Source organism: Cibotium barometz, chromosome 8, assembly GCF_041138505.1.
Source record: "Cibotium barometz isolate CiBa-2024 chromosome 8, ASM4113850v1, whole genome shotgun sequence".
NCBI lineage: Eukaryota > Viridiplantae > Streptophyta > Polypodiopsida > Cyatheales > Cibotiaceae > Cibotium > Cibotium barometz.
This window is the reverse complement of record NC_141053.1, coordinates 18,564,130-18,583,393: the sequence shown is the minus strand read 5'-3', so window position 1 is coordinate 18,583,393 and position 19,264 is coordinate 18,564,130.

Here is a 19,264-nt window from a genome sequence, read left to right as displayed (position 1 = left end):
TGCCTCTTCTTCTGAAGAGATTCCAAGAGATCTCCCCATCTCTTTCTTTCCTATCTACCTTTCTCAGCTCTTATTCCCAACCCCCCTAATTATGCCCTGCATTTCATTGGCAAACAATCTCCAAGAACCTTGCACATTGCCTCTCCCTTTGAGTCTCTCTATGGCTTCCTTAGTTTGGTTGACAAACAAATCATCCTTTAGAAGCAGATTGTTAACCCTTAGTTTCCTAGTGGGAAACCTATTTAATTCAGCTTCTTCCCATCCTAGCACATGCCATCCCCATTTAAGGGGCATGTGGTCAGAAAAAAGCAGTGCTGGAATCAATAGAAATTTTAAGAGTATGAGGTACCCATGTAGCTTGTTGGCTAAAAAACACCCTATCTATCCTAGAAGAGGACCCAAAATATTGTAGAGTGAAATATGTATGTCGAGGATCTGAGCCCCAGTCACCCATCTCCCAACCAACCCTTAAGCATAACTTTCCTCTCAGTCCTTCCCACTTCATCTTTTCATGTCCCATCAACACAGTGCTTTCCCCACACCTGTCCCTCTATTTCTCAACCATATTGAAGTCCCCCATATAAGAATGCAGTGCCCATGAGACAGTTGAAGTTAGCTATCCATTCCCACATCCCACTCCTCACCTTATGGTTCTGAGCCCCATAAAGATTAATTACCCAAATCTTCTCCCCTTCCAAAACAATCTCCACTACTAAAATTCTCCCATTGGGGTGATTGGCTATAACATTAGGATATAAGCTACTCTTAGCAATGGTCATAACACCATTAAACCCTCCATTCACACCCCTCTCTTGCTCACCTTCCCTATTGTTGTGCTCAAATAGGTTTTCCCAACCTCTCTCTCTCTCTCTCTCTCTCTCTCTCTCTCTCTCTCTCTCACACACACACACACACAAAGAGAGAGAGAGAGAGAGAGATAGAGGTTTTCCCAACCTCTCTCTCTCTCTCTCTCTCTCTCTCTCTCTCACACACACACACACACACACACACACACACACACACAATCCGAAAAACATAGGGAGACTCTGACCTAGAGATCGCATGTGGGGTTCATACCTCCATCTCTCTCTCTTTGTGCTATTTTGCGAAGGCACTCTGTCTCTCTCCCTTCTTCTTCTTCTTCTTCTTCTTCTTCTTCTTCTCTCTCTCTCTCTCTCTCTCTCTCTCTCTCTCTCTCTCTCTCTCTCTCTCTCGTGTGGGAGCAATCTAGAAGCTCTAGGGGATCTAGACATGGAACTTCTGATTCTACAAAGACGTACGGAGGTGACTAATGATGAGCCACTCCAAGGTACAACGGCAGGACCATCCCATGGACCAGAAATACCTAGAAGAGCCAATACAAGAAGAAGACGAGGTCTAGGAAGGGGGGGAGCAATTCCTCAAAGGCCAAGGATGACCATGGACCTTAATGCAACCACAAGGACAGACCTGCTAAATATGGTAGTAGAGATGGGCCGAGGAATGGTCAAGGAACTAGGCACTGCTCTAGAATCCTGACCCTCCCAGATGAAACCACATATCATTTCCAAACTAATCCAAAAATTCTATGGGGACGGAGATCCTATCCAACATGTAGAGATTTTTGAATCCACATGTGAAACCTATGGGCCTGTCTCAGTGATGTGACAATGATTCATGCCTTCTCACTGACCTTGGAAGGAAAATCTCATCAATGGTTCCAAACACTCAAGCCTGAGGATAAGGTTAACTTCACAAGACTCAAGAACGTTTTTGTGCCCAGTTTTGCTCGAAGTGGTGACAGATGGAGCCTTGTGGCACAGCTACATAATATCAAACAAAAGGAAGTTGAGTCAATGAGAGACTATGTGTCTCGTCTTAAGCACTTAAATTCAAGGTGCAAACTTTGGGAGAGGTTAACTGATGATCAGTTATTGCCTTGCTTCCAGACAAGGGTTAGAGACCACAAAATGCATGATTACCTCTGGTACTAGCCTGACCTGCTACTCTTGATGCATGTTGCAAACTGGCAATTGAATATGAAGATAATATGTTGGAATTGCCGCAACCGGAAGATGTGAAAACATCTTCAGCAAAACTACGACTTCGCATGTCTCGAGTCACTAAGAAATTGGAACTCGAAGCAAGCAAGTCAGAAACATGATGGTGGATGAGCTCAGTAATGCCATATTAGAGAAATTGAAAGTAAAGGAGGGAAGAGAAACATCTGGGCATGGGCATAATCATCTTTACCCCCGCAGGGAATTGGTGTGGTGCTCTATGTGTAGATTGAATCACACTACCACCGAGTGTCCACAGTTAAGAGCAAGACCATTACTCCATTGTGCCCACTATGTAAAATTAGGAAATCGTGACACTTCAATGTGCAGATTTCTAAGATTTCAAAATTTTGCATAGCTTGAGCCCCATTGGCTTTACCTGCGCCACCTGTACAGATCACCGCTACTGCTAGACAACCCAACTCTTCCTACTTACCTAGGGGGATGTTCTCGGTACAAGACGCTTCACCTCCGCCACCATTAGTTCAACCACCACAAGCTAAAATCAATCAAGTATTGATTGAAGAGCCATCAGAAGATGTTGATATAGTGCGTGAAGTAGAATTTAGCAGAGAGTACTATGAGGAAACGGCGGAGGTCATGCCTGAGTATTACGTCCTACAGAATAATACGCCAGTACCTGTGTTTCAAACCATGGTACAATGGAAGGGCAAGGACATGAACTCGAACCTAAGAAGAGGACCGCTACACTGTTTTGGCTATGGAGGGCCACATCGAGTCATCGAGTGCCCAAACAAGAATTTGTTTCAAGCGCACCAACCCCAACAAGTGGCTGCTACGCCTAATGACATGCTAGTACTCACATGTACCTAAATGTGGGATTGATCATTTGATCAAGGATTGTCCATACCGCGCAAGTGGTTTGACTCCTACTACCAATCAAGCCACCATTCGGTCCATTAGTGTATAACCTGAAAATATCACAACACTCAACATCCTAACAAGAGCTCAAGCTCAGTTTGGAGACAAGGGAAAGAACCGAGTGGAGGGCGACTGTTTCTAGAACTGGCCGCCGCAGAAGAAGAGTGAAAAAAGTGGGTGACACAAGGGTCACAATCCAGGATGGATCCAAAGAGGACACAATCGTCGACACCGGCGGATCCACTCAATCGAGGGAGGAGGGGGATCAAAGGATCAATCACAAAGGGCCGGACCAAGAAGAGCAAAGGGAGCAACTAACAACTCCTAAAGGGGTCGGTGAATACCCCAATGCCGACGAGGAAATAAGAAATCTCGAAGACGCCAAGGCCTTAGTCGAAGAGTGCCAATGGCTTCATGAAGCCAAGCTAAGGGCCAACCGGGTTAGGGATATAGTTTATCCACGAAACGAGCCAACCAGGAAAAGGGAATTGGACGTGCCTACCCCAATTCTGGAAGAAACAGAAGATGAAGCCAAGCTACTGGGTTAGGGATATAGTTTATCCACGAAACGAGCCAACCAGGAAAAGGAAATTGGACGTGCCTATCCCAATTCTGGAAGAAACAGAAGAGGGGTCCCAAGCAAACACACTATCCAGAATGTTTGAGGAAAATGTGTTGGGGGAGTCCATCCATTCCTTCCCTATGGAGGAATACAAGGCACATACATGGGGAGAACCCTCTATCTCCAAAAAACCCAGAGACATAGGAAGTCTCACGGCGGCGGCTGTGCTGTCCACGCATGTGTAATGCCATTAGGGCAACGGTTATGCAATTCACCAACCTTATGGGACAGACATAAAAGAATGGGTAGATGGCGGCCGATCCTATAGATGAGACTCTACCACCTATGGCAAAAAGAACCTTGAGACACACAAGGAAAACCCGAGTCGTTAAGATACCAGTTAATCAACTGGGACGTTACTGCAAAAGCGACGACACAAATGCTATAATCCCGATTCATCATAATGGGTACCAGGCACACTGGCTATCCTGGTGGATGGTGGGGCAGGGGTTAGCATCATCACAAAACATTGCTGGGAAAACTAGGGGGAACCTGATCTAAAAAAAGCAGATCTCGTTAAAATGGTTGACGGAACATCTTCGAGGCCCATTGGACTTCTGGAGAATGTGAAAATCAAACTCTTTACGTTTCGCTACCATCATACACTTGTGGTCATGGACTTCCTGTGCCAACCTGATTCATATGAAATATCGGGGAGACCCTTCATGAGGGAGTCCAAATTGGTGCATGATTGGGTCTTAGATCACGTGTATGTATGTAGGGATTCACAAATTTTAAAGATTGATCTGAGAACATGGAAAGCACACCCCATGGAAGGGCAATTGTTTAGTAACGATTTAGTCACAATGGATTGAATCACCTCTATACAAATTTGCCAACCCTCGTCGGTGGGAAATCCCAAAGAAGAAGAGGAAATGGAAATGTATGCGTCACTTCCTCCTCCGAACTTTAGTGAAAACTGGATGTATGTGTTGGCCACCATAGATGTGATGCAACCTAGGGGGACCAGTATGTGGAATCTAGAATCGTCCCCACGACCTCTATCTGTATGTTTAATTGGCAGACCATTGATGAAGCATCAGAAGAGGAGACATCGAGTAGTACAGAAGGGACCATAGCACGAGGCCATACCAGTGCTCAACGCCTTAAACGGTGGCGAAAACAAAAACGATATATAGCCCGACGAAATGCCCAACTACGAAGAAAACCCACGGATGCCTAGTGTCGTTGACATACCTTGAGGCCACTACGGTACACGATGAGTTCTCCAAGGATTGGGGCGAGGAGTTGAGTGCGAGGAGTTGAGTAAGATATCGCTAGAGGGAAGACACAAGGAGAAAGTCGCCCTTCAAGAGTTAGAACCACCCAAGCTTACAAAAGCTGGGCGCCGAAAATGCAATAAAGCCTTGGCAAAAGCAGAACATGAGGCTAGAAAGATCATGGCTAAAACCAAGAGTGAAAATGAGGACAAACCAGACTTGCTCTCAGTCCCCGACCACTTCAAAACCTATACTATTGGCGAACGGAAAGTGGTCCGACTGATGGCAACAAAGGTTAAGGAACATTGCTAAGGACTTGACTTCGGCTGAAGAAGATGAGCTCATCGCTCTCCTTAAGGAATTTAAGGAGAGCGATGAGCTCATCGCTCTCCTTAAGGAATTTAAGGACTGTTTCGCCTAGAATTACAAAGAGATGAAGGGGGTACCACCTGAGGTAGTACATCATATGATTCCAATCATGGAAGGGTCGAGACCAACCAAGCAGAAATCATACCAGATGAATCGTAATTATGTGCCAATTGTAAAGGAGAAAATAGACAAGCTCATTCTGCAAATTTCATCTATGAAATCGAACATACGGATTGGTTTTGTCACTCACCAATCGTGATAGTGCCAAAAAAGAATGGAAAACTTAGGGTATGTGTTGAACTTAAAAAGGTCAACGACGCAGCCACTAGGAAAGACCATTATCCATTGCGGGTTAAACATGGTGTGATATTAGGACACATAGTCTCAAAGAATGGTATATCCACTGATGATAGCAAAGTTAAACTGATCTTGGAGCTACCACCGCCCACCACCAACTACAAGGGAGTGCAAAGGTTTATGGGTCATGTGGCGTATTATCGATGCTTCATCATTTTTTATGCTGAGATAGCCAGACCCTTGTACAAACTTCTCATTGTCTTTGAGTGGACTCAGGAGTGTCAAGAGGCTTATGATCGTCTGAAGCAAGCCTTGGCAAGTGCACCTATTCTGTGACCCCCCAATTGGGATCTCATATTTCACATACACATTAATGCATCAAATTTTCCTATTGGTTGTGTGCTAGCCCAACCTGGTGAGTTCAAATTGGACTATCCAGTTTGCTTTGCTAGTCGTCAGTTGAATGATGCTGCACAGGTGAACTACACCACTACAGAGATAGAAGGATTGGCCATGGTCTACGTCATCAAGAAATATCGACATTATCTCTTGGCCAACAAATTCATATTTTTTGTAGACCGTCAAGCCTTACTATATCTAGTGAATAAACCTTGCACCACGAGAAGAATCACCCGGTGGCTACTATTGTTGTTGATTCGTAACCATACTGGAAGAATCTCATTCAGGGATAGTAGGTAGGCATTTCGCTGAAGAAATTAGAGCTCGAAAAGTGCTTCAAGCTAGACTCTGGTGGCCTACATTATTCGGGGATGCCATAGAGTTCATCAAATGATGCAAGGAATGTCAACGTTTCACTATTCCACACAGCAGAAGGACAAGATGCCGCTAACCCCCACCATCATCGTCGTAAGGCAACCATTTGAGAAATGGTGGATGGATTTTGTGGGGCTGATTAGTCCAGTGGCACACCCATACCAAGCCCGGTACATAATCATGGCCCACGAACTATTTCACAAAGTGGGCGGAAGCCAAGGCTTCAAAGAAAGCTGATGGGCGAACAACTGCAAAATTTGTATTTGAGCAAATCATATCAAGGTTCGGCTGCCCATTAGAATTAGTGAGTGATCGTGGCTCACATTTTATCAATGAGGCGATTAATCATTTACTTGCAGGATTCTTAGTGATCCATCAAAAATCATCACCTTGCTACCCACAAGCCAATGGTCAAGCAGAAAGTATCAACAAGATCTTGTGTACCATCTTGACAAAAACATTGGAAGCAAGTGGAACAGATTGGAAGCATAAGCTGATAGTAGATCTTGACAAAAACATTGGAAGCAAGTGGAACAGATTGGAAGCAAGTGGAACAGATTGGGAGCATAAGCTGAGATCTTTGGGCCTACCGCACATCATATAAGGTAGCGATGAGATATACGCCTTTTCGCCTAGCTTATGTTGTGGAAGTGGTTATGCCCATGGAATACCTAGTCCCAAGTTTAAGGATTGCTGTACAGGAGCGTCTAACTAAAAATGCATTAGTTGAAAGGCTAATTGACTTGGAAAAACTGGATGAGACCCGGTTGATAGCATCACATGGGCTCATGGTCGAAAAGTTACGCAGGAAACACTGGCTTGATAAAAACCTTAAGCAAAAAGAACTAAAAACGGGGGACCTTGTCCTCATGTGTATGGTGTGTGGGAAACGCTAGGAAAAAGAAACTTAAATACCGAGGCTTGGGACCATTTCGAGTATCGAAAATCACACCACAGGGGTCTGTCTAAATAGAAACAATTGACGGCATCCAAATGGAGGGCTATGTCAATGGGAGTAAACTGGAAAAATATTTTGGACCATTGACCCAAGAGATGCTCTTGCAAGAACACCTCTCAAAACAACAGAAATTGTTGGCAAAAGAAAAAATCCAGTAAGCGCAAGCGCAAGAGGAAGCTAAGGCTAGGCAAAGCTAAAATCCAGCAAGCGCAAGCGCAAGAGGAAGCTAAGGCTAGGCAAGTCAAAGCTAAAATGCATAAAGGCCTGATTCATGTCAACATGGCGTCCGTAACCCTTGTGGATGAAGGGGATCTAAACATTGAGCCAACATGACTCAAGTTGGGACTCACAACAGCTAAGGGCATTGCAACAAGTATTGCATTAATAGATACAGGGTCTAGCCCCATAACTTGATCTCATATGATACTTGGGTAGCCTTAGAAAGACCACACCTTGAACCCACGGATGTGTAAGTTTGTTGTGTGCACCTAACAACCACAAAGACCGAGGGGTATTTAAATGTTAATATTTCCATCAGAAATAATTCCTTGGTCGGCAGGTACAATGGACGAAGAGATGAGCCTAGGACGGTCCTGGATCTATGCCAACAAGTTCACATAAATGGGTACTCAAGAATCAACTTAAGGATCAACCAGAGAGGAAGGACACGATGAGTAATGAGAGGATTCAGGGGAAACCACAATTCAAAAGTCGGCCATTGCCAACACCTACCAAGTGGCAGAACTCCAAGCACTTGCAGGAGGCCTCATGAACTGTCGTCAATGGGTCCGAAAGGACCTATTTGCGGGCACAAGGCTACTATCAAGGCAATGCAGTAATATGGGTACAAAACCAAGTCAATGGCCAAAACCACAAACGGTTCGAATCAACAAACAAAGAGATGTGATGGCTTACAACATCAACTTCCCAATCGAGCCAGCACCACACCTGCTCTTGTGTGGAGGAGAAAGAAAATTCAGCCAACTGAATTGAGGATGACCAAGGCAACAACAATACCTCCTCTGACTATAGAATTGAACAAGACATGTGAAGATAGAAGCAAAGATGTTCCAAAAAGAAGCCATCCACAAACAAACATAGCCAAAAAACTATTTAGTTTAGTGAAAGGAACAATAAGAAGCTCCCACATAGAACTAAAAAGACTACATCAGCAAATGCCCAAAAGTACCCAGGTGAACCCCTTAGGTCCGCACGACCTCATTCACAAGATGGTCAAAATGCTTGCCCAGCATTCTTGACATAAAACAATCTTTAAAAAACAAGTTTCACATACAAATACAGTTCCAAACAAAATTCCCTTCTTTCCTCATCACTCCACATCCTTTCACATTATTCCTCATCTTTTCTCATCATTCCACATCCATTCACATTATTCCTCACCATTTCTCATCTCCCACATTTTTCTACATTAATCCATATCACATCACATGATTCCCACATCAACTCACATCCAATCACATCCAATCACATTATTTCCACATCAACTCATATCCAATCACATCATCCCACATCAACTCACATCCAATCACATCATTCCCACATCAACTCACATCCAATCACATCATCCCACATCAATATCCATTCACATCATTTCACATCCATTCACATCCATTCACATCATTTCACATCCATTCAAATCCATTCTCATCCATTCACATCCATTCACATCATTTCACATCCATTCACATCCATTCCCATTATTTCACATCCATTCACATCATCAATTCACATCCATTCACATCCATTCCCATCATCAATTCACATCAATTCACATCCATTCACATCCATTCACATCTATTCACATCCATTCACATCCATTCACGCCATTTCACATCTATTCACATCCATTCACATCCATTCACATCATTTTACTACATTCCTACATTCATTCACATCCATTCACATTATTCCTATATCCATTCACATCATTTCACATCATCATTTCACATCCATTCACATTATTTCACATCTTTCTTAAATTTCTCAAAATAAACTACGCTCAATATTATTCTTTTTGAATAAAAGATTCATGGGATTTACAAAATCAATTATACCCATATTTTCTCTTTTAGTATAAACACTAATCCATTTATCTAAATGAATCATTTCCATAATTCTCATAAATTTAATGATTCTATAAAATTTGTGCATAACCTTATTTATTTTTTTGACTATTGAATAATGCTCAAAACTCCACTTTTAGCATAAAATATCAATTCCTAGAATATGATAGGAATTCCTCCTTTTGCATTATTTAAAATAATGCATAAAAATAAGAATTATCTCTTTTCTGGAAAATTTTACCAGAGCTTCACTGTAATTACTGAAAATGTTAAATTTGCTAAATTGAATTAAAAACTTGTAATGAAAATATGATAGAAACTTCTCTTTTAAACTAAAATTAGATTTATGCATACATATCATAATTATAATCACAATTATAAGCATAATTAATCATAATTATAAGCATAATTATGATTAATTCTCTAGATTGGACTAAAATAATCATTCCTCATTTCTAAAAAATTTAGAATAACCTCCTTTCAATTTAGGATGAATTTATATGATTTTTCCATACCATCAATAAGATTAAAAGAATTAATCTTTCTTTTTCCTAGATTAAAAATCATGAAAATAACTAATCTCTTTCTCTAGCTTGTCAAGCATAGAGTTTGGCTTAAGATAAAGAGATTACGAATTAGAATCATCTTTCTACCAAGGATTTAACCATAGTAATGACTAATCTTTTCAAGAGAGAGATTTTCTTAAAGAAAAACATTAAGATTAAGCATAGAAATTAACATTAATCTAAATAGACATTATGAATCTTTGGGAAAGCTTGATTTGAAGAAAAACCATTGCTTAGAAAGCTTCTCAAGAAAGCTTCTCAAGCTTTAGAGTGGTTGAGAAGAAGAAAATCATTGAGAAAATTGAAAAAAAAAACCATTAAAATAGGTTTACCTTTGATTTGGGCTTTTGGCTAGAAGTGAAGCCCCCAAGCAAGTCCTTGGCCACCAAGAGAGAGAGAGAGTAATCTCCAAGAGGTTGGAGGAGAGAGAAGCTCCAAAGCTCTCAAGAGAAGAGGGAAATTAGAGAGAATAGAAATAAGCTAATTTAGAGAAAATACTAGCATGGTAATGCTCCAATATGAAAATACAAAGGAATGAGGGTCTATTTATAGGAGAGGGAGGCCACTAACCAAGTCCAATGGGGTTCTAGAGCCTTCCAGCTTTAGTTTGATCCAATTTGGACAAGATTTGGATTAGTTTGGCTCCCTTTTTGATCTAGTTTGCATTAGGAGAGAGGAGAGAGGAGAGAGGAGAGAGGAGAGATGAAATATCTTGATTTTTTTGAATTAAAAAAGCCAAACAATGATGATGAAGAATGCGCCTAGCTCAAGTGGGTTTCCCACCTTATTGAGGTGTCAAAAATGCATCATTTCACCTAAATATCTCATTTTTTAACTAATATACCTTAGTTTTTAACTAATAAACCTTGTACTTAGTCAACTCATCTTATGTGAGCATTTTCTCATTTTTAGGCTATTTTATTTTATTCATTGTATTTATCTTATCCCAACACTTGGATTAATCCTATTGGTCCTTTAGAATCTTATTTGGACCTTAATTCAAAAATTTCTAAAAATGTGGACCCTTAGGCTAAGGTCTCTTATACATATATTCAATTAATTCCTAATGCACATTGGAAAGTTCATTTTGAACTTCTGTTTCAGGGGAATTCATCTTAGACATTAGGAGAATGTTTGCATAAAAAAATATCTCAATTTTGAATTACCTCTCTCTAGACATTTTCTCTCTCAAGGCCAAAACAGGGTAAAACAAGATCTTTTTCCATTTCTGAGGAGGGTGATTACAAGAGACTGAAGGGGTGGTTCTTACACCTGTACATCTCAAAAGCTGGGGGGGAGGAATCTTACATCCTACCCCACTTAAAAAACACGAGATGTCCTCATCTTGCAGAGCTGGAGGATAATCTCTTAGTTCTCTTTCTTCTTCTATTACTTCTGGCGTTACTGCCTTGGAAGTAGATGGCCGATTTGGGAATCTCTCTTTGACTTCCCCTATTCTGAGGCGGAGGTCTTACATTACTTTGCATTGAAGCTAAGGGTTGGTTAGGGGGTCTACCTCTGGGGTTTCCCTGATTTTGACGGGAAGGACCTTGATTACTCCGGAAGGAAGGAGCTAGCATCTAGAATCTTGGTCCTTGACTTCCTTGTCTTGAAAACCTTGATCCAAAAGAACTTGGGCAATCCATACTACGATGACCATATCCTTGTGTTAAAACCCTAAGATCTCTCTAGATAATTGTTATGCATAAACATGCATAAATCAGGCATAAACTCATCCACCCGACCACCCCCGAGCCCAAGGGATGCACACATGAATAATAATGAAATACATCATACCTTTACCTTGATGTCCCATACCATCAAGAGGTATAACTCCAATCTAATAGCATGTAGCTATATAGTGTGAAATGGTAGGTGAGTAGATATGATCCTCTACACAAGAGACCATAGCCTAAGCCTCCAAGCCTCCAAGCCTCCCTTGAGTGTGCCCCATGCCTCTATTATATAGGAGGGCCTCAAGTTACTCTTGACTCTCCATTTCCAATGTGTGACCCTTGGATGCCTGACCCTAACCTTAACCCTTAAGGTTAGTCCTAACCCATGCTCTAGAGCTTGTTCCCATCCTCCCATGCTCACAAGCCTAATGTGGGTTAGCCTCCTAGTATATACACACATGATGTGCATATAACATACTTTCCCTCTCTCAAAACATTGCACTCTTGCAATGAAAAGAAGGAGAACTGCACTGAGCAATATCAACCGACTCCCAAGTCGAATCCTCTATTTCCCTATCTTTCCACCTAGTTTTAATCTCAGGGGATGGTCAACTACAAAGTTTCATTTCCCTGAATTCAAGTACCTTATCAGGTTCATGTGGAACATAGGATAATTCTTCGACTTCAACGAGTTCTTGAGGAGTAACTGTGTTATCCTCACCTCCCAGTTTCCCTTTCAATCTATTGATATAAAAGACTGGATGAACTCTAACATGTGGAGGTAGTTTTTAGTTCATACGTAACCGTGCCAATCTGATGTATAACTCGAAATTGACCACAATATCTAGGAGATAAATTTGAGCATTTTCCTTTTGACAAATGTTGTTCAAACAAAACTCCAAAGCAAGCAAGTGAAACACATGTGTGTAGTAGTCATTAAAAGACCCCTAGATACAAGTGATCTAGGCAAAACCTAATGAGTCCATCTAAAACTTGGAAAAAATCCAATAAAATCCACCAAAACAAACTGATCAACTAACCCATGATAGAATTTATCTTAGGCTTAGGAAATTAAGCATAGACCACACTTAAACAAGTGCAAAATAAATTATCATGGAAAAGTGTCAAAGGTGAAACACACTTTGAATGCAAATTCTAGCCATCATTGAAAAACTTAAGGAACATGTCCAAAAATAATGGCAAAAAATCATGAAAACATCGTTTAGAATTAATCCAAACAAAAATAACTACTAATACGAGGTACAAATATACAAATAACCCGTATCTATCTAATGTCAGCACGAGAAAATGTACTTCAACATTAAATAACCCTCGAAAATATTAAATTCTTGAGAAAAAGAATTATCATGATTTTTTCCTAATTTTTTCTAATTTTATAGGGCCTCAAAATATGATAATTTTGAATTCCACCAAAGCTATCTTATGGCATTCTAAACCTTTATTTTTTCAAAAACTTTTTAGTAATTAAATTTGGAAAAATACTATTGATATTTTAAAAACTACCAATTTCTAGGATTTTTAAAAATAATTTCTAAAATATTCCTAAATTTTCTTGAGAATCCCATCATTCACGAAATTTCCAATTCCGCTCGACAATTCTCAAATCCAATGAAAATTTTTAATTTTAATGGATTTTCTAATTTTTTGGATCAAAAAATATATTTTTAAAGGAATTTGAATGGTCACATGCGCCCGAACGGACACACCACATGCCAAACTCCAACCCCACATTTTTTAAAAATTTAAAATAACCTTTGTCTAATTTTCAACTAATTTTTAATAATTTTTAAAATTTTTTAATTTACCCTGAACGCATTAGAATACGAATGGTCAAAAATTTTTGGGAATTCCAATAGTTTTCCCCGGAATACGGAAAGCCAACAGTTTCGGAAAAATGAAAAGACAAAAAAAAGTTGGAATGTGAAAGGTCAAAAGTTTCCGGAATCCGAAAGGTCAAAAGATTTTCTAGAATTCGGAAAGCCAAAAGGTTTCTCGGGAATGCGGAAAGCCAAAGAGCTTAAAGAGAAAATTTTAGAAAAATCGAGAGATTTTTTTCCTCAAATTTGATATTCTCCTATTTTTTCCAAGCTTTGAAAAGCTTTTTTTTAATAAATAAAAAAAACTCTAAAAAAAACTGAATTTAAATTAAAGCTTTTAAGCTTTAATAAAGAGCTTTGGAAATTTTTTTTTGCCCCCCCCCCCCCCCCCCCGCGTGCGCGTTTCGAACTAGGTGAGGGAGAGGTCCTCTCTCCTCTCCTTCTACTCCAATCAACAATCCTCTCAACTCACCATCTTTTCTCTTCTCTGTTAATCACAGAGAAGGATTAACTTTTAATTAATCTTTTTAATCATAATTAAATCCTAATTATGATTAACATTAATAAAAAATGTGCTTTTTTAAAGAGATGTTTATACATGCGAGAGAAAAATTCAGAATTGAGAGACGAAGAGGGTCCCACGCACACGAGAGAGCATTCAATGTATCAACATGCTACCCCCTAATGCATTTCAGCAGAAAATCGGCAGAAATTTGATCGCATACCCGCGAAAAAACCCGCAAAAATGTTAAAAAATATATTTTTAACCATAAAAATGCTCAAATAATTTCTAAAAAAATTCCTAAAAATTATAGAAATTTAGGGAATCCATTCTACCAAAAATATCCACAATAAAATATGTGGTATTTTTATAAAAATTTCCATTAATGCTTATTTTAAACCATAAAAAATAGGAAAAAATAGCATTAAACTCACGGAATTCCCCCACAACGTCGATTCATCCATTGAATAGTAGTAACATGCATTCCAATCACCATATCAATGATCCACGTGCAAGTCATCAACACAAATCAATAAAATAATATTTTTATTAGTAAATATTAAAATTTACTTCAAAAAATACCAAAAAATTATAATAAAAAAGAAAAAATTAACAACAATTAACTAGAGATTGCTCTGATACCACAGTTAAAACCCTAAGATCTCTCTAGATAATTGTTATGCATAAACATCCATAAATCAGGCGTAAACTCATCCACTTGACCACCCGTGAGCTGCCCAAGGGATGCACACATGAATAATAATGAAATACATCATACCTTTACCTTGATGTCCCATATCATCAAGAGGTATAACTCCAATCCAATAGCATGTAGCTATAGTGTGAAATGGTAGGTGAGTAGATATGATCCTCTACACAAGAGACCATAGCCTAAGCCTCCAAGCCTCCAAGTCTCCAAGTCTCCCTTGAGTGTGCCCCATGCCCCTTTTATATAGGAGGGCCCTCAAGTGACTCTTGACTCTCCATTTCCCATGTGTGACCCTTGGTGGATGCCTGACCCTAACCTCAACCCTTAAAGGTTAGTCCTAACCCATGCTCCACTAGAGCTTGTTCCCATGCTCACAAGCCTATGTGGGTTAGCCTCCTAGTATATGCACACATAATGTGCATATATCACCTTGGCAGTTAAAGCATTTAACTTCTTTATTCAAGGGTGGAACTCCTGAAGTTGAATGCCAGGGGATTGTGTTCCAGGAAAAAGACCTTTCTTCCATTCTGGAACTTCCCATATCCTAAGTTTGACCTTGTTTTCTCTTAGGAGGCGGAAAGTTGGAAAAACCTTCTGGAGCTAGGAATCTTTTGAAAGATGATGGTGTTGGCTTCGACGGGACCTTGACATCAAAGGCCTTGGCAAAATCCTTCGCCATCCCCACTGCTTCAGCCATAGAATCTGGCTTTGCATTCTTCACTAGGGTATCCAAGGGTTCGCTCATTCCCCGAATGAACCTGGCCATCAGATGTTCTTCATCCAGCAGTGGCAAGTATTTGAGGAGGAGAGCGAACACCTAGTGGTATGTGGTTCGGCTCCCTTGGGTTAGCTCCAAGAACTCATTCATCTTAGTCTCCAGGAATCCGGGAGGATAGAATCTCTTCCTTAGGTAAGCTTTGATTCATTCCCACATCAACTCACATCCAATCACATCATCCCACATCATTTCACATCCATTCACATCATTTCACATCCATTCACATCATTTCACATCCATTCCCATCCGTTCACATCCATTCACATCTATTCACATCCCTTCACATCTATTCATATCATTTCATATCTATTCACATCCATTCACATCATTTCACATCATTCATATCTATTCACATCCATTCACATCCTTCATATCTATTCACATCCATTCACATCATTTCACTTCATTCCTACATCCATTCACATTAATCCTATATCCATTCAAATCATTTCACATCTTTCTCAAATTTCTCAAAATAAACTACGCTCAATATTCTTCTTTTTGAATAAAAGATTCATGGGATTTACAAAATCAATTATATCCATATTTCTCCTTTTAGTATAATTTACACTAATCCATTTATCTAAATGAATCATTTCCATAATTCTCATAAATTTAATGATTGTATAAAATTTGTGCATAACCTTATTTATTTTTTTGACTGAATAATGCTCAAAACTCCACTTTTAGCATAAAAATATCTATGCCTAGAATATGATAGGAATTCCTCTTTTTGTAGTATTTAAAATTATGCATAAAAATAAGAATTATCTCTTTTTTGGGAATTTTCGCCAGAGCTTCACTGCAATTACTGAAAATGTTAAATTTTCTAAATTGAATTGAAAACTTGTAATGAAAATATGATAGAAACTTCTCTTTTAAACTAAAAGTAGATTTATGAATACATAGCATAATTATAATCACAATTATAAGCATAATTATGATTAATTCTCTAGATTAGATTAAAATAATCATTCCTCATTTCTAAAAAATTTAGCATAACCTCCTTTCAATTTAAGATGAATTTATATGATTTTAGCATAACCTCCTTTCAATTTAAGATGAATTTATATGATTTTAAGCATAACCTCCTTTCAATTTGGTCCTCCAACATGCTTTATGCTTCCTTGAATAATATATCTCCTCCATGAGTAATGAGGTAGATTTAAATGGGGAAGGGAAAGGGAGGGTCTTACCACTTGCCTTATGGATTGGTCAAGGGCAGTGTCTACTCCACAATTACAATAGCTTTTATGCATGTTGGTTAAATGATACCCTTTGGGATTTGAAGTTACAAGCTTAATAAGTAATTGGTTGAGGTAAATACTCAAACAAATAAGGTTTATCATCTTTGGCTCAAGAAGGAGAGGACATGGCTCATAATGTTGCCAATGCCTCTTACAAAAGTAATGCCAAAAGATGCTTAAAATCATGACAACCAATGAGGTAGAGAATTTAGGGATTCTATGCTTAACCTTACAACTCATCTTATACGATGAAAAATCAGAATATGCAGTGGAATGAAATGCCTTGGGCTTGGGAAACGAGAACATATGGCTTATGGCATGCCTATGCCTCTTACAAACAAGGGCCTCAAGGGTAATATACAATAACATTGTAAATGAACACTTAGTGTACATGTGTTCAAGTTTAAAACCACTCAAAAATCTGAGTTTGATGATGAAAAAACCAGAATTCTTCCACCCCTTTAGCTTATGAGATGAAGACAATTGGTTCATGGTTGCACCATTTCTCTTTGGAAGAAGCGGTTTGTCGATGAAGACTTGAATGTGGCACTTATGGTGTGTGCCCGGCCTCCATGTTGATGAAGAAGAGCCTTCGTAATGTAAATGACCTCCTCCTTTGATGGTTAAGACCACCTTAGTGTTTAGCAACACTTTGGTTGATGATTAATATCACCATTAGTGTGTATAAAACATAATTAGTGCTAAAAAGCACATTTTTAGTGTCAAATGACACTTATTTTGGTGATTAGCTCACCATTAGTGTTTAATAACACTATTAGTGTTTAAGAACACTTTTCTTTTGCTGGATTAATAGAGTAATTAGTGTTAAACAACATAATTAGTGCTTAGAAGCACACTTTGAATCACTTTGAAAGCTTAAAGTTTGATGTTGATGTTGAAGCTTGAGAGAAATGAGATTTATGAATATCTCAAGTGGTGGTTGGAATCTCTTCAAAACCAAGAGAAATCTCAGCAACAAACATTTACTTCATCATATGATTGTGATTAGAGCAAAGGGGGTGATGATATGAGCAAGAAAAACCTCCAAAAATCAAGCTTTAATGGAAGCTTGAGTGAGTAGAAAAAATGGCACCTGGTCTTTTGCTTCCAGCAGACGCGTCCAGCGATCATTTGGGCTGAAAATCGAACTGTAGATTCCTCAAAGGGTGGGCTTCAAAAGCCCTAAAGCCATTTGCCTTAATGTGGCCTACAGCCGTCGTATGGCTATACGGCCAGCGCAACAACTAAAAACGGCACCTTTTTACTCAGTGAGCAATGTCGCCGCGAGGAAGAGAGAAATCAGGTCATTAGCCGTACATTTTCATTCGCCCGGTGCTGCTCTTCATCTCCCATGAAAAAATCTTGGAGAGATATGCCCTCTACAAGCTTGTGGAAGGCCTCCAATGGCTGTAGGTTGAGCTCCACACAAGAAAGATGAGGAAAAAAGTGGATATTTTTGACCTAATCTACACCACAAATAGTTCAAATCACCTAGGCTCTAGATACCATGTTGAGAAAACGTGGTGCTTATGCTAGATCAAGTGTGTGGAGAGGAGAGACTCAAAAAGTACAAGAATAAACTCTTGCTTATTAAGTTGTTTATGAATACAACTAGGCCTTGCTCTCATACAAATTGCCTCATGGCCTCACCTTTAAATAGGTGAACAAGTGGACCTCAAGTCCATTCACACTCACACCCTTCTCTCACCCTTCTACATAACCTTAGTCTCTTAATAAGTATAATTCAATTTATGATTATTTATCAAAAGTGGAAATATGGGTAGAATTGATTTTTGTAAATCCCATGAAGTCTTCTATTCCAAAAGAGGAATATTGAATATAATTCATTTGAGAAATTGAGAAAGAATATAGAAATAGTCGTCGAGAAAAAGAACCTTTATTTAGGCCAAGCAATTGGCAGAAATTTAGAAAAAGTTCCATTATCGGTATCAAAAAAGTAAAAACTACTAAATGGGAATAGGATGTGAATGGATGTGATAAGATGTAAATGGGATACGATAAGATGTGAATGGATGTGAATGGATGTAAATGGGATGCGATAGGATGTGAATGGATGTGATAAGATGTAAATGGGATGTAATAGGATGTGAATGGATGTGATAAGATGAAAAAAAGATGCGATAAGATGTGAATGGGATGTGATAGGATGTGGTGTGATGCAAATGGATGGGGATGAGATGTGAAGTAAATGGATGTGGATGAGAATAATGAGATGAGAATAAGATGTGGTGTGATGAAAATGAATGGGGATGAGATGTGATAGGATGTGGTGTGATGAAAATGAATGGGGATGAGATGTGAAGTAAATGGATGTGGATGATGAGATGAGATGAGATGTGAAGTAAATGGATGTGGATGAGAATGATGAGATGAGAATAAGATGAGAGGATATGTGAAAGGGTGAGACGGGAAGTACATGGATGTGGACATGAAAGAATGGATGTGGATGTGTATGTGAAAGAATGGATGTGGATGTGTGTGTAAAAGAATGGATGTGGATGTGTATGTGAAAGAATGGATGTGGATGTGTATGTAAAAGAATGGATGTGGATATGTAGGCGAAAGAAGGGATGTGGATGTGTATAAGAAAGAATGGATGTGGATGTGTATGTGAAAGAATGGATATGGATGTGTATGTAAAAGAATGGATGTGGATATGTATGTGAAAGAAGGGATGTGGAT